Source organism: Mustelus asterias, chromosome 27 (genome assembly GCF_964213995.1).
Source record: "Mustelus asterias chromosome 27, sMusAst1.hap1.1, whole genome shotgun sequence".
NCBI classification, from domain to species: domain Eukaryota; kingdom Metazoa; phylum Chordata; class Chondrichthyes; order Carcharhiniformes; family Triakidae; genus Mustelus; species Mustelus asterias.
The window spans coordinates 12,320,346-12,345,302 of record NC_135827.1 but is presented as its reverse complement, the minus strand read 5'-3'; the positions used below and the strand labels follow the sequence as shown (position 1 = coordinate 12,345,302).

The following is a 24,957-nucleotide window of genomic DNA, read 5'->3' as shown; positions in this document are numbered from 1 at the left end:
ACTTTAACCTGGTATTGTGAGACTTCTTACTTTGTTCTTTTGCTGATAGGTGCTACGTTGCTTGGTGGGTGGCTATAGCAGGCTTGGTGAGTTGCTGCTGTGCACCCTTTAGGTTCCCTGCACTGCAGTAGCATTGCCCAGAATTGCTATAACACAGAAAGGGACTATTCAGCCCGTAATGTCTGCGCCGCCTCTTCCTCAGAGATTATACCTAGCGCCAGTACCCCACTTTTTCCCTGCCGCCTTCCACGTTCCTCCTTTCAAAGAAAAATCTACTTCTCATTTGAATGCCTCAATTGAAACTGCCTCCACCCCACTCTCAGGCAGCATATTTATGTGGAGGTAATGGCCTAGTGCAGTGGCTCCCACGGGGTGCGGCGCGCCACACTGGTGCGGCGAGAGAGGATGGCAAGTGTGGCGGGAAAATTCAAGGACAATCAAAGAAATATTTAAACATGGTTTAAACAAGCATTGTTTTATACTTTCTGGATATCCCATGATCATATTATAAAGTAGTTGTGTTCTATGTTATGAATCAAGCACTGCTAGGAATTGTTTTTTTTTGTTTTTTGAATGTATCAATAAAAGATTTGGTGAGGCACAAGCAAATTTTTATTCCGAAAGTGCGGCTCAGTGAAAAAAGTTTGGGAACCACTGGCCTAGTGGTAGTACCGCTTGACTATAAATCCAAGAACTCAGCTAATGTTCTGGAGACCCAGGTTCAAATCCTGCCACGGCAGATGGTGGAATTTGAATTTTAAAAAAATGTCTGGAATTAAGAATTTACTGATGAACATGGAACCATTATAGACTGCCGTAAAAACCCGTCTGGTTCACTAATACCCTTAAGGGAAGCAAATCTGCCGTCATTACCTGGTTTGGCCTACATGTGACTCCAGAACTACAGTAGGGCAGACACGGCCTCAGACAGTAAGGCCACCCATGCCCCTATCAAAGCTCTTAAGTGGCCTTTTCCCACCAGCCTCAATCTTTAAGCTGCCGTATGCTGGTTGTATCAGGCACCGAATAGAAAAAGTGAACTTTCTCGACCTCAGGCGAGAAGGAAGGGGCGCCTCAGTCTGAAGGCCCTTTCAGATTTTGGACAGCGCTCTCTCAAGGGCCTGGTAGCTCCAGCCCTCCCTCCACCCCTGACCTGCCCCTTGACACTGAGATCATCTCCCTCTTGAACCCCCAGGGCATTCACTACCTCCCGTCCCTGGGATCCAAGGTACTAACCTGAAGTGCAGTTCTGGAACTGAGGCTCAGGCAGAGCACTGAAATACCTCTTCTGGCCACTACAGCATTGTGGGTGGGGTTGGAGAACTGTCAGTCAATCTGATTGGCTAACAGCTCTCCAAAGCAAGACTTCCGTCCAAGGACGAATAGAAGTCCCATCTGTTGTCAATCTATGCTCAATTGAACTTAAAATGGCAACAGGCCTGTCAAAGTCACTGGTGATGTGACCAGTGCCAACTCTCAGGATGGTGGGCGCAACTGAAACTGTAAAATCCCACCCAAGGTCAACGGACCTTCCCATTGTCCGCGCCTCGCACGCTCCGATTCCCGTGGCGGGCGGAACAGTAAAATTCCAGCCTTTCTAGCAGTGAGGGTTAAATGACTCCACTGGGAGTAGTAAAGGCAGAATGGAGGAATTATGACTTAATACATCAGGAAACAATGATGAAAGAACTCACCATTCCATCAGTGAGAATTTACTAATATCTTACACTAATGCAGAATATTAAACCTGCATGATACTTATAATTACCCCTCCGCATTCACTTAAGCTGCTGTCAATTTTTACCATAAATGCCTATTATGTAACAGTTTGCATTCACTGCATAAATAAACTTCTCATCTGATTTGGCTGAATGTGAGGGTTGTTACGTGAAACAATCAGTAATGCTGCGTGCTGACAATTTGATGTTCTTGCATGTCACTTTGACAGTTGGAATTTCTCATTTCTTCGACTCTGTTTAAGGAGAAGATAAAAGCAAAGTGATTAAAGGAGATGGATTCTCTAGTACTCATCTTCTCGCCCCATGCGAAAAGGAAATGGTACACAGACTGGAGAGGCAGGCTATTGAGGGTGCTGAACACGGGAGTAGGAAGGCTACAGCTTGTGTTCTTCTTCTCAGTTTATACTCTAATTCCTTTCCGAGTAATGAAACACATATTGAAACACTTCACCAAGTGGGCAGCAGGTGGCACTGTGGTTAGCACTGATGCCTCACTATGCCAGAGACCCGGGTTCTAGTCCAACCTCGGATGACTGTCTGTGTGGAGTTTGCACATTCCCCCCGCCGTGTCTGCATGAGTTTCCTCCGGGCGCTCCATTTTCCTCCCACAGTCCAAAGATGTGCGTGTTAGGTGGATTGGTCATGCTAATTTGTCCCTTAGTGTCCCAAGATGTGTAGGTTAGGGGATTTAGCAGGGTAAATACAGGGATAAGGGTTGGTTGGGATTGTGCAGGTTCAATGGACCGAATGGACTTCTTCTGCACCATAGGGATTCTATGAAGTCACTCCTTCCACTGAAAGTTATATATGAATGTTGCTCACAATGACTGTAATCTCTCCGATATAAAAACATACATAGACAATAGACACAGGAATAGGCCAGTCGGTCATTTGAGTGTCCTCCTCAATTCATTATGATCATGGATGATTCAATCCCCAGATTGTCCTTGTATTCTCTGTTCCATTTAACCCCAAGAGCTATATCTGATTCCTTCTTGAAATCAAAGAACAAAGAACAAAGAACAATACAGCACAGGAACAGGCCCTTCGGCCCTCCAAGCCCGCGCCGCTCCCCGGTCCAGGATTGAATCCTGAATCCAGGATCCCCGCCCAATTTTCCAGCCTATCTACATACCAATATCCTATCCACCGAGCTGTCCCTCACAGCTACGATGCTTTGTTCATTACAACCTATTAACTTACCCCCACCCCCCCATTCCAGACCATGTGATCTCCAGGGAGAGGCGAAAACCCAGAGTGAAAAACCCCAGGGCCAATATGGGGAAAAAAAAATCTGGGAAATTCCTCTCCGACCCCCTGAGGCGATCAAAACGAGTCCAGGAGATCACAATGGCCCCGATCGGAAAATGCTTCCCAACCCGAGTCATTTCCACTTCCACGAACACCATATGAATCCCCTGCCCCCAAGACAGGTTCCCAACTATCCGCAGTCTCACTCTGTACTGGCACCAGCAAGATGATCGTAGAATGAAGCCTTGAAACGAGAAACCAGGAACAATTAGCCCGCGCCGCTCCCTGGTCCAAACTAGATCACTCTTTTGTATCCCTCCATTCCCACTCCGTTCATATAGCTGTCTAGATAAGTCTTAAACGTTCCCAGTGTGTCCGCCTCCACCACCTTGCCCGGCAACACATTCCAGGCCCCCACGACCCTCTGTGTGAAATATGTCCTTCTGATATCTGTGTTAAACCTCCCCCCCTTCACCTTGAACCTATGACCCCTCGTGAACGTCACCACCGACCCGGGGAAAAGCTTCCCACCGTTCACCCTATCTATGCCTTTCATAATTTTATACACCTCTATTAAGTCTCCCCTCATCCTCCGTCTTTCCAAGGAGAACAACCCCAGTTTCCCCAATCTCTCCTCATAACCAAGCCCCTCCATACCAGGCAACATCCTGGTAAACCTCCTCTGTACTCTCTCCAAAGCCTCCACGTCCTTCTGGTAGTGTGGCGACCAGAACTGGACGCAGTATTCCAAATGCGGCCGAACCAACATTCTATACATCTGCAACATCAGACCCCAACTTTTATACTCTATGCCCCGTCCTATAAAGGCAAGCATGCCATATGCCTTCTTCACCACCTTCTCCACCTGTGACGTCACCTTCAAAGATCTGTGGACTTGCACACCCAGGTCCCTCTGCGTCTCTACACCCTTTATGGTTCTTCCATTTATCGTGTAGCTCCTCCCTACATTATTCCCACCAAAATGCATCACTTCGCATTTATCAGGATTGAACTCCATCTGCCATTTCCTTGCCCAAATTTCCAGCCTATCTATATCCTTCTGTAGCCTCTGACAATGTTCCTCACTATCTGCAAGTCCTGCCAGTTTTGTGTCGTCCGCAAACTTACTGATCACCCCAGTTACTCCTTCTTCCAGATCATTTATATAAATCACAAACAGCAGAGGTCCCAATACAGAGCCCTGCGGTACACCACTAGTCACAGGCCTCCAGCCGGAAAAAGACCCTTCCACTACCACCCTCTGTCTTCTATGACCAAGCCAGTTCTCCACCCATCTAGCCACCTCCCCCTTTATCCCATGGGATCCAACCTTTTTCACTAGCCTACCATGAGGGACTTTGTCAAACGCTTTACTAAAATCGCACAACATTTTGGGCTCAACTACTTTCTCTGGTAGTGAATTCCACATATTTACCACTCTCTGGGTGAAGACATTTATCCTCACCCCAGTTCTAAAAGATTTACCCCTTATCCTCAAACTGTGACCCCTAGTCTGGACTCCCCCACCATCGGGAACATTCTTTCTGAATCTACCCTGTCTGATCATATTAGAATTTGTTTCCATGAGATCCCCTCCCACTCTTCTAAACTCCAATGAATATAATCCGGACCGACTTAGTCTCTCCTCATGTGACAGACCTGCCATCCCAGGAATCAGCCTGGTAAACCTTCACTGCACTCCCTGATAGCAAGGGCATCCTTCCTCAGATAATGACGCCAAAACTGCACACAATACTCCCGCTGTAGCCTCACCAACACCCTATACAATTGATAGTAAATCATCTCTTTTCCTATAGTCATCCTCTTGCAATAAGGCCAACATTCCATTCGCCTTCTTTACTACCTGCTGTACTTGCGTGCTTACTTTCAGTGACTGATGCATGAGGACACCAAGGTCTTGCTGAGTAACCACCTCTCTTAATTTACACCATTCAAATAATAATCTGCATATTATCCCATTATTGCTCCCAAAGTGGATAACCAAAGCTACCAAAGCGGCACGGTAGCGCAGTGGTTAGCATTGCTGCTTCACAGCTCCAGGGACCTGGGTTCGATTCCCGGCTTGGGTCACTGTCTGTGTGGAGTTTGCACATTCTCCTCATGTCTGCGTGGGTTTCCTCCGGGTGCTCCGGTTTCCTCCCACCGTCCAAAGATGTGCGGGTTAGGTTGATTGGCCATGCTAAAATTGCCCCTTAGTGTCCTGAGGTGTGTAGATTAGAGGGATTAGCGGGTAAAATATGTAGGGATATGGGGGTAGGGCCTGGGTGGGATTGTGATCGGTGCAGACTCGATGGGCCGAATGGCCTCTTTCTGTACTGTAGGGTTTCTATGATTCTATGATTTCTATAACCTTAATGGGCCATATGGAGCCAATTTATGCACAAACATATCTAAGTATGGCAGTTCTTCACAGCACACGCTGTCACTCACTCACACTATCCTTTCCAAGCAACAATTCCGATACATCCACCCAGAGACTTAGACAGTGAACACTCATTGTGAGCAAGCAAGAGCTTGTCAGCAAAGGACAAAAAGGAGCCTGTTGTCCACAGCACCATTTAATACACATCAATCAATTGGCAAGAGGATTTAAAACCCACGAACCCTGACTGTGAAAGAAAATTGCTCTCCGAGCACCAGATGTTAGTCCAATCATCATAAACCATGCAAAGCAGCATGCTGCAGATGTTGACTTGAGTGGTCCGCAATTTTGGTTACAGTTCACTATGCTGATGACTACAATGGAACTCAGGTACACGTGCAATGAAGGTTCCCAAGACAGAGGTCATTTGGGCTTCCATATACAGGTAATAAGCTAACAGTGGTTTACCACAGTGTTGCAGTTGCTGATAGGGTGAAGAGAAAGATCTACTTAATATGTGATAAGGCCATTCAGAAGTCTGATGGCAGTAGGGAAGAAACTGTTCTTGACTCGGTTGGTATGAGTTTTCAGACTTTTGTATCTTTTTCCTGATGGAAGAAGTTGGAAGAGAGAATGTCCGTGGTGCATGGGGTCCTTGATTATGCTGGCTGCTTTTCTAAGGCAGTGGGAAGTGTAGACAGAGTGAATGGATGGGAGGCTGGTTTGCGTGATGGGCTGGGCTGTGTTCACAAGTTATTGGAGTTTCTTGTGATGTCGGTCAGAGCAGGAGCCATACCAAGTTGCTTTTGATGGTGCATCTGCAAACATTGGTGAGAGTCATAGTGGACATGCCGAATTTCCTAAGTCTCCTGAGAAAAGTGGCCCAGTCAACAATTGGTTCATCTCAGGGTAAGGCAGCAGGCTGGATCACTGCAATAGTGAAATAAGAACATAGGAAATGAAATTCAGCATCCATCCTGAGTTATTACAGACACAATAAGATATGCTGTGGCCAGCAGCTGCCCTCTGCTAGTAGATTTGCTTCACTTCAATATACAGCATGCTGTGAATCAGCCTTGGCACACACGTCTTCATTATCACTGAATCAAGCAGCATGATGCACAGTCACTGACTGACACAGAAGATGAACTGCAGGTTGGATTTGACTTTGACAATGCAGGTGTCCTTTAACTTTTGACCCCTCATAATTACTATAATGATTACCTGATGAGGTGATAGGGAATACCCACAGCCAGGCTCAAATTGGTGGAGGATTGAGATTATTAATCTTTTAATTCTTTGAAAGAGGCACCCTGGATAGTCTTACATGGGCAAAGTCAAAGTCATGGACCTTCTCCACGAGCAGGCTACATACAAGTTAGTTCTTGTACCTTGTTCCTCTTCAAACTCACTTACCATAAAAGCAAGGATAAGAGTTCACAAATGTCCCGCTGTTAAAAGATTGGCATGTTGGCTATGTTGGAAGGTATATTTGGAAGCAGGCTTCTATCATTTGTTCCTTTGCTTCAATTATAGGCTTAAAGCAGGAGCAACAAGCAGTTATAAAGGCTCTGGTCAAGGCAGTATCTTGCAAACCATGTTAGGGGAGGTGGTGGCATTGTGGTATTGTCACTGGGCTAGTAATCCAGAGACCCAGAGTAATGTTCTGGGGACCCAAGTTCAAATCCCACCATAGCAGATGGTGAAATTTGAATTCAATAAAAAATATCTGGAAATAAAAGTCTAATGATGACCACGTTATTGCTGTGAATTGTCGCAACCCATCTGGTTCACTAATATCTGCCGTTCTTACCCGGTCTGGCCTCCATGCGACTGCAGAGACTCCAGATCCACAGCAGTGGTTGACACTTAAATGCCCTCAGAGATGGACAATAAATACTGGCCCAGCTAGTGACACCCACATTCCATGAATGAATAAAAAAGAAAATTAACTTCTGACCATTGGAGAAAGTAACAACATTGCTGCACAATCCCCCTGGTTGATTTCCCCTGGCACAATCCCCCTGAGCTGCATAAGTAACACAGCTCACTGTTGAGGGGTAGCAAGCAAGAGGTGGTACCATAAGGATCAGCAAACTGAGGCTTAAAATGAGCACATGGCTGCATTGACCCCCTCCTTATGGGAAACTTCAATGTTTTGCTGCTGCACGGTGAGTATACAAATGAAAGAGCTGATTATCCAAAGTAATGTGCCAACTGCTTGTTTTCTTAAATGTGTGATGTGTAGTCACCCCACTGGGTGGAACAACAACAATGTGAATTTGTGGGATACCATTACTGTTTTGAAATGGCCCAAAGTACTTCACAGAATTGTTATCAAACAAAAGTTGACACCAAGGAGACACGAGGAAGGCAACCAAAAGCTTGCTCAAAGAGGCAAGGTTTTAAGGAGTGTCTTAAAGAAGAAATGAGAGGCAAAAAGGGGAAAAGTTTAGGGGGAGAATTCCAGATTTTGGGGCTTAGGAACCTGGAAGCACGGTCATCAATACTGATGAAAAGTGGGGAAGAAGGCAGAACAGGAGGGGTATCAGGATGTGGGGTGTTAAGAACATCAGACCATAAGATATAGGAGAAAAATTAGGCCATTCGGCCCATCGTGTCTGCGCCGCCATTCAATCATGGCTAATAAGTTTCTCAGTAAGAAGTCTCACAACACCAAGTTAAAGTCCAACAGGTTTATTTGGGGACTCCACTCACCTGATAAAGGAGCAACGCTCCGAAAACTCGTGATTCCAAATAAACCTGTTGGACTTTGACCTAGCGTTGTGAGACTTCTTACTGTGCCCAGCCCAGTCCAACGCCGGCATCTCCACATCATAAGTTTCTCAAGTCCATTCTCCTGCCTTTTTCCGTAACCTTTGATCCCCTTACCAATCATGAACCTATCTATCTCTGTCTTAAGTATACTCAATGACCTGGTTTCCACACTCTTCTGTGGCGATGAATTCCATAGAATCACCACCCTCTGGCTGAAGAAATTCCTCCTCAAATCAGTTCTAAAGGGTTGTTCCCTTATTCTGAGGCTGTGCCTTCAGATCCTTGTCTCTCCTACTAATGGAAACATCTTCCCCACTCTATCTCGGCCTTTCAGTATTTGTTGCAGCCCTGCAGGAGGTTGCATAGACATGGTGGAGCTAAGCTATGAGGGGATTGCACATATCAACCTAGAAGGGGGGGTTCAAATAGTAAGCTTGATCATAAAAGTGACTTCAAGACAGTGGTTGGCACTTCTGCCTCACAGCACCAGGGACCCAGGTTTGATTCCCGACTTGGGTCACTGTCTGTGTGGAGTTTGCATGTTCTCCCTGTGTCTGCGTGGGCTTCCTCCGGGTGCTCCGGTTCCCTCCCACAGTCCAAAGATGTGCGGGTTAGTTGCATTGGCCATGCTAAATTGCCCCTTAGTTGCCCGGGATGCGTAGGTTAGAGGGATTAGTGGGATGAATATGTGGGGTTACGTGGATAGGGCCTGGGTGGGATTGATATTGGTGCAGACTCAATGGGCCGAATGGTCTCCTTCTGCATTGTAGGGTTTCTATGATTCTATGATAACCAACCCGAATAGAGTTGTTCACATATATGTGCCGTGATGATACAAAGCTTATGAAATCTGTCACCATCAATGTTATCAGGTTGGTTTTCCAACCAGGGGAAGGAGATCTGATTCTTCTGCCATTTGGTTTCCATAACATGTATTTTCTTTTTTGCTACTCTTTGACCTGAGAAAGTAATGAAATCGGAATGCTTTACTAATAATTCCTATCATAACCTGAAATTGTTGCGTTAACCAGCATGGATTCTTGCTTGTTTCACTCTGAACAGGAATAAATTTTTGGAATTTAATATCCCTTTATGTACTGAACACATATGAAAGATTCAATTACAGTTAGGTTTCTGGGGCTTTTGCAGCCAGGAAATCCATTTAGAAATAAATATTTGAAAAATGTTGTGAAATAGCAACACCAAGTTGTGTAGTCCAGGGTGCACTGGCATACTGGTGCTGTCACTACACCAGTAATCCAGAGGCCAGGACAAATTATCCAAAGGCATGGTAAGTCCCACCATGGCAGATGGGGGAATTTAAATTCAATTAATAACTCGGGAATAAATAAAACTGGCATTAGCTGTGCTGACCATCTAACTGCCAGACTCGTGAGGATCCATCTGGTTCACAAATAACCATTTAGGAGAGGAAATCTGCTGCTCTTACCTGGTCTGGATTAACTCCAGACCCTCGCGAAGGGGATAGCCCCTAACTACTCCATGAAATGGTCCAGAATGCCACTCTTACTGGTGACTAGAGATGGGTAATGAATGTTAGCCTTGCTAACAGTCCCTATATTCCATGAAGAAATGAAAGGAAAGCTCTGGTAACTGTCACATCATGTTTAAACTTTATTTATTAGTGTCATAAGTAGGCTTACATTAACACTGCAATGAAGTGACTGTGAAAATCCTTGAGTCGCCGCACTCCGGCGCCTGGTCGGGTACACTGAGGGAGAATTTAGCATGGCCAATACACCGAACCTGATTTAAAACAATCAGACAGAAACAGAGCCAAAGAGAAAGATATGAAGTTCAAAGGTGTGCAGGGTTAGGTGGATTGGGCATGTTAAATTGCCCCTTAGTGTCAGGGGGGACTATCTAGGGTAAATGCATGGGGTATGGGGATAGGGCCTGGGTGGGATTGTGGTTGGTGCAGACTCGATGGGCCGAATGTTCTCCTTCTGCACTGTATGGATTCTATGATATTCGGCAATGTTGCCAAAAGCTTGGTAAAAGAAACTGGACAAGAAGGTTGAAAACAGCTGATTTTAATTTGAGGCAGTGGATGAGGAGGTGGTGATTAAATGGGTGAAGAGACTACAACATTGATTGAAAGATGGAAGAAATACAGCAGTAACGACATGAAGGTTGGAAGAGAAACTATTGACTATCCTTTGAAACGGAAGTGTTGAAAAAAGCTAAAGGTGGTCCCATTGAACCTTGCATTGCAGAAGGGCTGAAGAAGGATCATATCAAAGGATGCAGAGAGGTCGACAAGAATGAAGAGCGATAGAGCATCGTGTTTACGGTCAGAGAGATGTACTTTGTACCTTTTGAGAGCTGAGGTGAGAGTGGAAAGTTGATTGGAACTGTGAGGAAGATGCATTGTATTTATTTAGGTGGCGACAGTGCATTCAAGGGTTTGGGGAAGAAAGGTTGGAGATGGCGCAGGAGTTTGCAAGGACAGACCGGATGAGAGAGTCACTACGAAGCGAGGTGGGTAATGGGTGGGGAGATGATGGTGAAGACGGTTTTGAAAAAGAAGATAACAGTACCTGAGGTGAGGGAATTTAATAGTCAGGAAAGGTATTTGAGTGGTCAGCAGTTCAATAAATTTGCCTCAAAGAGGACAAGAGAAAGATCTCATGGACAAGAGAGAGGTGAAGCAGAGAGAAGCTAAGTCTAGCAGAAGATTCCAAAGTAAGTCCACATGAAGTAAACTTAGCCAAGAGGACAAGAACTGAGAAACACAGAAAAACGCAAAATAATTACTGTGAAAATAGAAAACAAATCATTGAAAATACCTCTGCCTCTTTAAGAACTGTTTTACAATGCATGGGGCAGCACGGCGACACAGTGGTTAGCACTGCTGCCTCACAGTGCCAGGGAGTGGGTTGGATTCCCGGCTTGGGTCAGTACCTGTGCGGAGTTTGCACGTTCTCCACCTTTCTGCGTGGGTTTCCTCTGGGGGCTCTGGTTTCATCCCACAGTCCAAAGATGTGTGGGTTAGGTGGATTGGCCATGGTAAATTGCCCCTTAGTGTCAGGTGGACTAGCTAGGGTAAATGCATGGGGTTCTGGAGATAGGGCTGGATGGGATTGTGGTCAGGGCTGACTCGATGGGCTGAATAGCCTCCTTCTGCACTATAGGGATTTTATGATTCTACATCTTTAATCCACTTAGAGATTAACAGGCTGAGTTTGCAACAGAAGATCAATTATATTATTTTCTTGATATATTCAGCGCCTTCTCTAAAAACGGAACCTCTTGTGCAAAATTTAAAATAGCTGCATGCAATTATTAAACCTCATCATCGTGAACATCATGGGTGAGATTTTATGGCCTCGCTCATCCTGAAACGGTAAAATCCCACCCGAGGTCAACGGACCTTTCCATTGTCCGCCCCTCGCCCACTCCGATTCCCGTGGCAGGTGGGGTGGTAAAATTCCAGCCCACGCCTTTAGTTGCCTAGGTCCGAAGATCTGAAACTTGTTTTCTAGTCCTCTCCTTCTCTCCTTGTCAGTCTCATCTTTCAAGGTGAACCATAAAACCTATTGCTTCACTGACTATCTCCTCATGAGGCATGGCATACATTTCTTTGATCGTGTTCCTATGAAGTTACCTGAATTTCTCTGCTATTTCAATGATTTTTCTTTGGAAATATAGAAATGAAATGTGAGCTGTACAAAGTAAAGCAACACTGTCACTGTACATTAGAGATTAGGTGGATTGGCCACACCAATTTTTCCCTTAATGTCAGGGAGATTAGCTGGGTAAATACCTGGGGTTACAGGGATAGGGCTTGGGTGGGATTGTTGGTGCAGGTTCAATGGGCCGAATGGCCTCCTTCTGCACTGTAGGGATTCTATGATCTATGATTAGCATACGACAGCAGAAATTATATGCGAATATGTCAATAAATAGAGAAATCCAACGGCAGGCAGAAAATATCATTTAGTAAACTGAAAGAACCTCTGGGATGCTCTCCAGCACCACCTTAACTCTGGGGACCCCAGTGTAAAAACAAATGATCTGTAAGGCCCAACAGGACAGATGGTCTGGGATTCCCACACATAAGGCAGCATTTGATAGGATATCTGTTAGGAACCTCTCATGTGACTCATCTCACACACACACACACACACTACAGTAACTGACTTCATTAGTAAGTGTATAGAAGACTGTGTACCAAAAAAGCAAATCCATGTGTTTCCCAACTGGAAACCATGGATGAACAGGGATATCCACTGCTTGCTGAAGTCCAGATCTGAGGCATTCAAGTCAGGCGACCCTGACCTATACACGAAATGATGTGGAGATGCCGGCGTTGGACTGGGGTAAACACAGTAAGAAGTTTAACAACACCAGGTTAAAGTCCAACAGGTTTATTTGGTAGCAAAAGCCACACAAGCTTTCGAGGCTCTGAGCCCCTTCTTCAGGTGAGTGGGAATTCTGTTCACAAACAGAACTTATAAGACACAGACTCAATTTACATGAATAATGGTTGGAATGCGAATACTTACAACTAATCCAGTCTTTAAGAAACAAAACAATGGGAGTGGAGAGAGCATCAAGACAGGCTAAAAAGATGTGTATTGTCTCCAGACAAGACAGCCAGTGAAACTCTGCAGGTCCACGCAACTGTGGGAGTTACAAATAGTGTGACATAAATTCTGATTCTAGGATCGCATGATAAAGACTCAGGAGGAAAAAAGCAGAAATATTTATGTGAAATAGTGTGACATAAACCCAATATCCCGGTTGAGGCCGTCCTTGTGTGTGCGGAACCTGGCTATCAGTTTCTGCTCCGCGACTCTGCGCTGTCGTGTGTCGCGAAGGCCGCCTTGGAGAACGCTTACCCGAATATCAGAGGCCGAATGCCCGTGACCGCTGAAGTGCTCCCCAACAGGAAGAGAACAGTCTTGCCTGGTGATTGTCGAGCGGTGTTCATTCATCCGTTGTCGCAGCGTCTGCATAGTTTCCCCAATGTACCATGCCTCGGGACATCCTTTCTTGCAGCGTATCAGGTAGACAACGTTGGCCGAGTTGCAAGAGTATGTACCGTGTACCTGGTGGATGGTGTTCTCACGTGAGATGATGGCATCTGTGTCGATGATCCGGCACGTCTTGCAGAGGTTGCTGTGGCAGGGTTGTGTGGTGTCTTGGTCACTGTTCTCCTGAAGGCTGGGTAGTTTGCTGCGGACAATGGTCTGTTTGAGGTTGTGCGGTTGTTTGAAGGCAAGAAGTGGGGGTGTGGGGATGGCCTTGGCGAGATGTTCGTCTTCATCAATGACATGTTGAAGGCTCCGGAGGAGATGCCGTAGCTTCTCCGCTCCGGGGAAGTACTGGACAACGAAGGGTACTCTGTCCACTGTGTCCCGTGTTTGTCTTCTGAGGAGGTCGGTGCGGTTTTTCGCTGTGGCGCGTTGGAACTGTTGATCAATGAGTCTAGCGCCATATCCTGTTCTTATGAGGGCATCTTTCAGCGTCTGGAGGTGTCTGTTGCGATCCTCCTCATCCGAGCAGATCCTGTGTATACGGAGGGCTTGTCCGTAGGGGATGGCTTCTTTAACGTGTTTAGGGTGGAAGCTGGAGAAGTGGAGCATCGTGAGGTTATCCGTGGGCTTGCGGTACAGTGAGGTGCTGAGGTGACCGTCCTTAATGGAGATGCGCGTGTCCAAGAATGCAACCGATTCCGGAGAGTAGTCTATGGTGAGCCTGATGGTGGGATGGAACTTGTTGATGTCATCATAGAGTTGTTTCAGTGATTGTTCACCATGAGTCCAAAGGAAGAAAATGTCATCGATGTATCTAGTGTATAGCACCGGTTGAAGGTCCCGTGCGGTGAAGAAGTCTTGTTCGAACCTGTGCATGAAGATGTTGGCATATTGAGGTGCAAATTTGGTCCCCATGGCTGTTCCGTGTGTCTGGATGAAGAACTGGTTGTTGAAGGTGAAGATATTGTGGTCCAGGATGAAGCGGATGAGATGTAAAATTGCATCTGGAAACTGGCAGTTGTTGGCGCTGAGCACTGAGGCCGTTGCAGCAATGCCATCGTCATGGGGGATGCTGGTGTAGAGTGCTGAGACATCCATTGTGACGAGGAGCGCTCCTGGTTCAACTGCTCCATGTGTGCCGAGTTTCTGTAGGAAGTCCGTCGTGTCGCGACAAAAGCTGGGGGTTCTTTGTACAATGGGTTTCAGGATGCCCTCGACATAGCCGGAGAGGTTCTCGCATGGTACATTGGGGAAACTATGCAGACGCTGCGACATGGTACATTGGGGAAACTATGCAGACGCTGCGACAACGGATGAATGAACACCGCTCGACAATCACCAGGCAAGACTGTTCTCTTCCTGTTGGGGAGCACTTCAGCGGTCACGGGCATTCGGCCTCTGATATTCGGGTAAGCGTTCTCCAAGGCGGCCTTCGCGACACACGACAGCGCAGAGTCGCGGAGCAGAAACTGATAGCCAGGTTCCGCACACACAAGGACGGCCTCAACCGGGATATTGGGTTTATGTCACACTATTTCACATAAATATTTCTGCTTTTTTCCTCCTGAGTCTTTATCATGCGATCCTAGAATCAGAATTTATGTCACACTATTTGTAACTCCCACAGTTGCGTGGACCTGCAGAGTTTCACTGGCTGTCTTGTCTGGAGACAATACACATCTTTTTAGCCTGTCTTGATGCTCTCTCCACTCCCATTGTTTTGTTTCTTAAAGACTGGATTAGTTGTAAGTATTCGCATTCCAACCATTATTCATGTAAATTGAGTCTGTGTCTTATAAGTTCTGTTTGTGAACAGAATTCCCACTCACCTGAAGAAGGGGCTCAGAGCCTCGAAAGCTTGTGTGGCTTTTGCTACCAAATAAACCTGTTGGACTTTAACCTGGTGTTGTTAAACTTCTTACTATACACGAAAGCCAGATATGACCTATGGAGATCCATCAAAGATGCCAAAAGACAGTACCAGACCAAGCTAGAGTCCCAGACTAGCCACACAGAATCCCATCGACTATGGCAAGGTCTGCAAGATATAACAGGCTACAAGATGAAGGCATGTAAAATCGCCGGCTCCCTGATGAGCTCAATGCATTCTATGCCCGTTTTGAGCAAGAGGTCAGCGAGAGCATGCCCTCCACCCTGGGAGCCTTGGACGAACCTGTACCCGAGGTCATCATTGCAGACGTCAGAGCAGCCTTCTCGAAAGTGAACCCATGGAAAGCGACTGGCCCGGATAGGGCATGCAGACAAGCAGTCAGATCCTGCGCGGACCAGCTCGCAGGGATATTCGCAGACATTTTCAACCTCACTTTGTCCCTATCTATTTCAAGAAGTCGACCATCATCCCGGTTCCAAAGAAAAGCCAGGCAGCGTGCCTTAATGACTATCGTCCGGTGGCTCTGACATCCATCATTATGAAGTTCTTCAAAAGGTTAGTCATGGCACGAATAAATTCCGGCCTCCCAGATTACCTAAATCCACTACAGTTTGTCTACTGCCGCAACAGGTCCACAGCAGGCGCCATCTCCCTGGTCTTACCCTCAACCCTGGAACACCTAAATAACAAAGACACCTATGTCAGACTCCTATTTATCGGCAACAGCTCAGCCTTCAACACCATTATCCCTGCGAAACTCATCTCCAAACTTCATGGCCTGGGGCTTGGCTCCTCCCTCTGCGACTGGATCCTGAACTTCCTAAACCACAGACCGCAGTCAGCAAGAGTGGGCAACAACACCTCCTCCACGATCATCCTCAACACTGGGGGTGCCCCACAAGGCTGTGTCCTCAGCCCCTTACTATGCTCCTTAGACAACTATGACTGTGTGGCCAAATTCCCCTCCAACTCGATTTTCAAGTTTGCTGATGACACCACCATAGTGGGTTGGATCTCAAACAATGATGAGATGGAGTACAGGAAAGAGAGAGAGAAACTGGTGCGACAACAGTAACCTCTCCCACAATGTCAACAAAATGAAGGAGATAGTCATCGAATACAGGAAGCATAGTGGAAGACATGACCCTGTCTATATCAATAGGGTCGAAGTAGAAATGGTTGAGAACTTCGTTTTTTGGTGTCCACATCACCAACAACCTGTCCTCATCGCTGCTTGCCGACGTTACCGTTAAGAAAGCCCACCGGTGCCTCTGCTTTCTCAGGAGGCTAAGGAAATTTGGCATGTCAGCTACGACTCTCTCCAACTTTTACAGGTGCACCATAAAAAGCATTCTTTCTGGTTGTATCACAGCTTGGTATGGTTCCTGATCTGTTCAAGACTGCAATAAACTACAAAGGGTCATGAACGAAGCCCAGTCCATCACACAAACCAGACTCCCATTCATTGACACAGCCTAAACTTTCCACTGCCTCGGAAAAGCAGCCAGCATAATCAAGGGCCACACTCACCCCAGACGTACCCTCTTCCACTTTCTTCCTTCCAGAAAAAGATACTAAAGTCTGAGGACACATATCAACCATCTCAAATAGTTTCTTTCCTGCTGCCATAAGGGTATTGAATGGACCTACCTTCGCACTAAGTTGATCTTTCTTTTCACCCTAACTATGACTATAACACTACATTCTGCACTCTCTCTTTTCCTTCTCTATATACGGTATGCTTTGTCTGTATAGTGCGCAAGAAACAATACATATATACCAATACATGTGACAATAATAGATCAAATCAATCACACGTACACACATGCGCACACATACACATACAAATACACACACACAAACTCTGCATGATATTTGTACCACAATTTCCTTCAGCTGATGTCTTGCTCGCAGCAACATGACTTTATCTTTCCAATTCAGTTAGGAAATATAGTAAGTAATTGCTAACTCCTGTGCTCAGATCAGCATCAGGGGTTGTATGGTCTCCAAATGTGATTTCAGGCTGCCAATATTTGTTTGTTACTGACAAGTGAAAGAGCAAAGAAAAAAAAATCTTGCCCCCGGTTACACAAATTTACATATTGCAATTTGTCGTTGTCTTGCAATCAACCAGTAAAAACTCAGTTTAGAATTGTTTCATTTCAGTCCATCTTTTTTTTGTTGAATACATTGACAGCAGGAGGCGCAGAATGAAAGTGTCACATATGAGTGAACAATACAGGAACTCTTGCATTTACACCCAGGAGAGAAAGCAGCCAGCATGATGGAAATTTCCACTCTACATACAATTTGAGTTTGAAAGGCAAAGCCTTCGGAGAGAAATCCAGGGGGCTTCTTACTGCCTGGTATCAGCCTCGTTTTCCATTGCAGAAAATCATTGATATTTTTTTCTCATTCTGGGCCGGTGCAGGGATAAGTGAGAAGTGCTGAATACATTTGCATCACTCACGAAACGTCCTCTCTTCTACCTTCTTCCGTCGGGAAAAAGGTACAAAAGTCTGAGGACACATACCAACCGACTCAAGAACAGCTTCTTCCCTGCTGCCATCAGACTTTTGAATGGACCTACCTTGCATTAAGTTGATCTTTCTCTACATCCTGGTTATGACTGTAACACTACATTGTGCACCCTCTCGTTTCCTTCTCTATGAATGGTATGCTTTGTCTGTACAGCGTGCAAGAAACAATACTTTTCATTGTATACTAATACATGTGACAATAATAAATCAAATCACATCAAAAGGAGATATTCTTTTCTCGCTGTGGGCCAGTCTTCCAGACTCAAACTGCATGCAAAATGGAGCTGACATCAAGCTGCTCCTGTATTGTTCCCTCGCAGGTGACAGTCTTTTCCTCCAGTGAACCCGGCTATCAGTACAGTCATATGGAGACTATCTTGTCTTGTGCTGGATGTAAGAGAGGGATTATTTTCTTCACTTTATTTTGCACAGGCTAGAGTGGCCTCCTATTGCACAGTAAATTCTATAACGTCTTGCATGCCCCCAGAATATGTGTTAATATAATTTGTCCATTGCACATACCTTGTCACTAAATAAAGCACAATGTCTCCATAATGCAGCAGTATAATCCATATATTCATTTAAATGCATAGAATTTGGAAGCAAAGTCAAACAAAATGATGACCAGTGCATCAATCTTGTGGATTAATGTACATTGAGTGTAACTTATGCCATCAAATGGTGTGGAATATGTTGCGTACTCAAAGGTCATTGAATCTGTCCAATCATTAACCAGTTCAATGTTCTCAATTCAAAACCCTGCTGTACCAATCAGCTGCTGGAATTTGCAAATTCATCTTCATACCATTAATTGCAGCCATAGAATCATAGAATCCTTACAGTGCAGAAAGCGGCCTAAAGATGCTGCAAGACCAGCTCCACAGAGATCGGAAGGCCACCATGATCACAACACTAAGAAACAGGCCCACTGACATCCCCGCAATGGACATCAGGAGCCCCCTCCCCACCATTGTCACCATACGTTATTGTCACTAGCAATCACCCCTTCCACCCATTCATTGTTGCTGGCAGATTCCCCCCCCCCGCCCCCTCATCACTGCCCTGCCCTTTGAATCTGTCTCTGACCTGGCCCCAACCATGTCTCTGCCCTGGCACTGCCAAGTTGGCACTACCAAGGTGCTAGGAGCCCTCCCATGTCTCTGACCATCAGTGGGGGGGGGCATGGGGAGGGGTCTACATTGAGAGGATTGGCTGGGATAAAGTTTTCAGCGTCTCCTAGAAGGTAGGTAGGAATAAGGCTAATATGGTTAAGAAAAAGATTATAACAAAGAAGCCAACAAGGTCTTTGTATGAGAAGTAGGGGGGGAAGGAGATTTTGTCTGCGTCAGAATTAATGCCTAGAGGGTTGTTGGAGCAGATTTCATGAAGAAATAGAAGGTGAATGACTGTTATTGTGAGGATGAGGAATGGGAGGAGGAAGTGGAAGGCTAAGAAGTGTTTGAGGGTGGCGTTATCTACTGAGAAGCACCCTCAGATTCATTGTACTAATATATTCCCAACGTGGGGAAATGCGGACAAAAGGTTAGTAATAACTGTATTGCCTCAGAAGGATATTTGTCCTCATGGGAGAACATAGCCAATGAAAGCTGTTGCTATTAATAGAAATAGGAAAATTGCGCTAATGTTTCATGTTTCTTTGTTAAGATAGGAGCCATTGTGCAGTCCTCGGGCGACGTGTAAGTATACGCAGATAAAGAAGAGTGAGGCTCCCTTAGCATGAATATTATGGATGAGTCAACCATAGTTAACATCGTGGCTGGAGACAGTGGTGATTCCTACATATGTGATGTCACACCAGCACAGGGGAACATCTGACGTCTTTGGCAAATATGGCATTATGCCACTTAGGCATGTTATGGGAGCGGATTGCTGAGTTCACTGAGCACCTGGTTTATGATGCAAAGCGACGCCAACAGCATGGATTCAATTCTCGTACCGGCTGAGGTTAATTATGAAGGATACACCTTCAAAATTAACCTTGCCTCTTGCCCCAGGTGTGGTGATCCTCAGGTTAAAATCACCACCAGCCTGTTCTTTCCCTCAAAGGAGGGCAGCCTATGGTCATCTGGGACAACGGTTACTTTAACTTTTATCCTTTTAAATTGATGGTACCAGGTTCACGCCCTCGATGACTGTGAGGCTGATTACATCATTGATGGGTGGCAGAGAAGATCCCATCCTGAGATCTTCCTGGTGCAAATCCCGTTCTGTCCCTCTTGCGAGAGTTGCCGGCCATAATGGGATTTGTGCCTACACCGAATGGGCCCAGAATATCCCAGTCAGTACCTTCAACAGTACAGCACTCCCTCAATACTGCAGTGGATTATCAGCCTTGATTTTTGTACTTAAGTCCTGGAGCAGAAACCCTTATGGCTCAGAGCTGAGGGTGCAGCAAACTAAGCCGCAGTTGACTGGGGGCCACTTTATAAGCAGAATTCACAATAGCTTTTAAAAGAGAATTAAGTAAGTATTTGAAATGTGAGGAGGGAAGGATTAAGTTCTTTCAGAGAGCCAGGACAAACATGATAGGTCAAATGGGTCATGTATTAATAATGTAATTCATGTAAGATCCTATTCTAAAGGTTTGTGACATAAGTTTCTGAGCTCCATGCACAGAGATTTTTATATCTCACAGTGTTCCCGCAGTAACAGCTGGGATAATCAGGTTGCAGTTAAGGCAACTGTGTCAGGCATACAAATAGCATGCATAGCTGGCTTTGAGTGATTAGTGCCTCGATGTTGGGCATATTGGCTTGGGCAACGATACTGCCTTTCATGTCACTGGATGTGGAAGATCTTGCAAAGATGGCATTCTCCTCTGTATTTTTTAAAATTCATTCGTGGGACAATGGTACCGCTGGCTGGCCAGCATATTGCCCATCCCGAGTTGCCCATGAGAAGGTGGTGGTGAGCTGCCTTCTTGAATCGCTGCAGTCCACATGCTGTGGGTTGACCCACAATGCCATTAGGGTGGGACTGCCAGGATTTTGACCCAGCGACTGTGAAGAAACGGCAATATATTTCCAAGTCAGGATGGTGAGTGGCTTGGGGAGGGAACTTGCAGGTGGTGATGTTCCCATGTATCTGCTGCCCTTGTCCTTCTAGATGGAAGTGGTTGTGGGTTTGGACGGTGCTGTTTAAGGATCTTTGAATTGCTGCAGTACATCTTGTAGATAGTATACACTGCTGCTACTGAGCGTCGGTGGAGGGAGTGGATGTTTGTAGATGTGGTGCCAATCGAGCGGGCTGCTTTGTCCTAAGTAGTTTCAAGCTTCTTGAGTGTTATTGGAGCTGCACCCATCCAGGAAAATGGGGAGTATTCCATCACACTCCTGACTTGGGCCTTGTAGATGGTGGATAGGCTTTGGGGAGTCAGGAAGTGAGTTACTCGCTGCAGTATTCCTAGCCTCTGACCTGCTCTTGGGAAAAGGTGGAGATGAGGAGAGCACTCAAACAGGAAATGCTGGAAGTCGTTTAGCCTGTGGTGTGATTGGAATTGTGGCCACTATGTTTGTGTGGTGAGTCCAGTTGAGTTTCTGGTTAATGGTAACCCCAAGGATGTTGACGTAGGGGAATTGAGTGATGATAACACCATTGCTTGTAAAGGGTGTGGTGGTCAAGTAATCAAGTCTCTGAAGTGTATGAAGTAAACTATGACCTTAATCTCGGGTTTGAAATCCTGTTCCTCAAATACTCTTTTCCTCAATCAGTAGGGCTGGAACATTGGAGATGATGATGAGTTTCATTACCTTTGTCTACCTTTATGAAGAGGAGGCTCCAAAGGTATGGAAATGGTTCATATTTTCCAGGATCTCATTGTTGATCTTAATGGATGGAGGGAGTTATCTTACTTTGGCAAGTGATAAGGGAAGAGGATAGGAGGGGGAGATTGACGTAATCACTTTATCTTAATAGAGATATAGAATTCCTTTCTCTAATACTTAAGACAATGCACCAATTGTCCAGAAACTGGTTAGTTTGATCCATACTCACCTCAACTTCATTCAGATTCCAGTAGAGAATTAATTATTCTGTCGGAATTAATGTCATGATTGGTCTTATTTAAACCAGATCATTGAACAGAACTGGGTGCAGCATGAGGATCATTGTGAATATGATGCTTTAAAAAGTTAAATATTAATTGATCATGTTGTTTGGTGAGTCTGAGGATGATCAACATTAGGCAAAGCTGCATTTTTAGCAATTTGGGAGTTATTTTTAATGTTCAAACCATATCAGGTCAGACATAAGCAGTTCAAATTTTGCAAACTTGCAGCCGATCTCTCTCGTTGGATAAATTAATTATGTTACGTATTATAGGGGCAGCATGGTGGCAGAATGGTTAGCACTGTTGCCTCACAGCGCTGGGGAGCTGGATTCAATTCCCAGCTTGGGTGGCTGTCTGTGTGGAGTCTGCACATTCTCCCCATGTCTGCATGGGTTTCCTCCGGGTGCTCCGGTTTCCTCCCACAGTCCGAAAGACATTCTGGTTAGATGCACTGGCCATGCTAAATTCTCCCTCAGTGTACCCAAACAGGCGCCGGAGTGAAAATCCCCTAGTCGCCACACTCTGGCGCCTGTTCAGGTACGCTGAGGGAGAATTTAGCTTGGCCAATGCACCTAAGCAGCACATCTTTCGGACTGTGGGAGGAAACCGGAGCACCCGGAGAAAACCCACGCAGACACGGGGAGAACGTGCAAACTCCTCACAGACAGTGACCCAAGCAGGGGATCCCTGATGCTGTGAGGCAGCAGTGCTAACCACTGTGCCATCATGCCTCACTCTACAGAACTGATGCAGTGCTGTCGCACACCCTAACCAGTGGTGAGGGGAGGCCGACTACCTTTGATTTGTGCTCTGTAACTAGTGCAAAGACGAGATACGCTCGAGGGAAGGAGACCTTCAGCATCACTTTCGGTGTGTGGAAATTTTACCACGACTTTAATAGCCAACACTTGGTGCTGCTCATAGACCATTATCCACTCAGGTCCACCTTTGACCCGTAATCAGGGATCCCCTCAATGGTGACCACCAGGCTTCAGCAGTGGCCCCACTTCTCCAGGCTCACTCGCACAATATCAAATATTGGCAGTTGAAGCAAAATTCAAACGTGGATGGATTGTCCAGGCTGCCGCTGTCCTTGAGCGGAAGGTGACCCAGTGTGGGTTCAAGATTCTCTACTTCTCCCAGTCTGAAAATGTGACAGTGGCACAAGTGAAGAATGATACCAAAAAGGATTCTGTTCTGAGCCAGGTGATGGACCTGGTCCCAAAGGAAGGGCTGCTAGGAACCATCTGAAATTGAAGCCATATATGTCCTGGAGGCGGGAGTTGTCATTTGAATGGCTGCTTACTATGAGGGACATGGGTGATGATTCCTCCGAACTTAAGATACAGGTGCAATAGCACTAGGGCCATCCAGGGGTGGTGAGGGTGAAGGAGCTCACCAGGGGCTATTTTGGTGGCCAGGTTTGGATGCGCAGATTGAGGAAAAAGTCAGTTCGTGCCGAGCTTGCGCCAAAATCAGGAAAGCACCGCCACTGTCAGTTAAACCCCTGGGAATGGCCCAAGATGCTGTGGTAACATGTCCATAGTGATTCTGCTGGCCCGTTAGAGGATCTGATGTTGCTGGTTATTCCAAATGGCTGGAGGTGGCATTACTGTGGTCCAATTCAGCCGACCTAACCATCGAGAAACTAAATGTTCAAGGTTCAGTAACCCTGAAATCCTCAATTTCTCACACAGGAATTTACAGATTACACAGAACAGATGTGGCCATCTCTAATTGCCCTTGAACTGAGTGGCTTGCTGAGCCATTTCAGAGGGCAGTTAAGAGTCAACCATGTTGCTTTTGATCTGGAGTCACATGTAGGTAAAGGTGGAAGAGTAAAGGATATTGGTCAACCAGTTAGATTTTTTTCAACAATGGTTTCATGGTAATTTCATTTTAATTGAGTTCAAATGTCACCAATCTATGGTGGGACTTGAACCCAGGTCCTCAGATCATTGGCCTGGGTCTCTGAATTACTAGTCCAGTGACATACCACTATGCCACCACCTTCCTCTTGCTCTGCAGCTGTTGATTTCACCCCTTCCCTTGGTGGCGATTCAGCAACGAACACTTGGCTATCTAGACAGGATTACCACTCCAAATGGCTGTCCAATACTGGATACATGGGCATCAGGAAAGGGCGGAGTTTAACCAAGCTGAGGTGACGAAGCATGTTCAAATAGACCTGACTTTTGCATTAGGGTTAGGGTTAGGCTCACTGGGATCATAGAATCTATGGCACGGAGACAGGCCCTTCGGCCCAAACTGGTCCATGCCAACCAAAAAGACCATCTAAGCTAACCCCATTTGGCCCATACCCCTCTAAACCTTTCCAATCCATGTTTCTGTCCAAATGCCTTTTAAATGTTGCTAATGTCCCTGCCTCAACCACTTCCTCCGGCAGCTCATTCCATATACATACAACCCTCTGTGTAAAAAAATCGTTGTTCCTCAGGTTCCCATTAATTCTTTCCTCTCTTAACTTAAACCCAGTTCTCGATTCCCCAACCCTGAGAAAAAGATAGATTCACAAATAAGGAAATGACACTCCGGGCTGGTATGATGGTGTGGAGGCTGCTAGCAATATAGCCGTACCCATCCAACTCCCTTCTGGAGAAGAGGGAGGCAAAATTGCAGAGGGACCATTGCGTATTCAAAGGAATTACTGACTGGAAATGTTGTGTAGCACAGCTGACTACTTTAAAAAAAGCTGCTGTATCTCTGGCTATTAATGAGGAATTATTCACTCATTTTCTGTGGAGGTGTTGATTTCCTTGCTGCAAGTGCTCCCAATTATCAGACTTTACACCTCTATTTTGCGATACAAGTCTGGCATTGTCAAAGTCAGAAGAATTGGCTTTGTTCCATTAATTGTTCCCCACTTGAGCTGTTGCTTTCAGAGGCAAATTTCATATTTCTGAAGGGATTACTGAGCTCAAGATATTTATGTATTAAAGGCAATTGGATGGTGCTATCAAAACAGCCATCGTCTGATGCCCATGAGGCAAGACCTGATTGGCTGGCAATATCATTATTATGTTCAAAGTGTACTCTGAAAATGCTGAAATAATCATTTGGTTATCGAAGGATAACAATTTTAAATGAGTGTAAAACATCTGTTGATAGGAAAAGTGTTCACTCATAACGCTATTCAAACCCCATGAATATTCACACTTCTTTTCGTCTCCAGTGTGACTTTGAGAAGAAGGCAGTGAAAGGGAAAGCATTCTCTACTAATGCTGAATGCCATTCATTTCTAAAGTATCCAGTTCCATCTTACATGAACACAAGTATTGACAT

General features: G+C 45.7%; 1 pseudogene; it reads right to left on the bottom strand.

Annotated features, from left to right (window-relative positions):
• LOC144479891 (cytochrome b-like) overlaps positions 1-19,442 on the bottom strand; it is a 130,387-nt pseudogene extending 110,945 nt beyond the window's left edge.
• Positions 19,443-24,957: the final 5,515 nt, after the last annotated feature.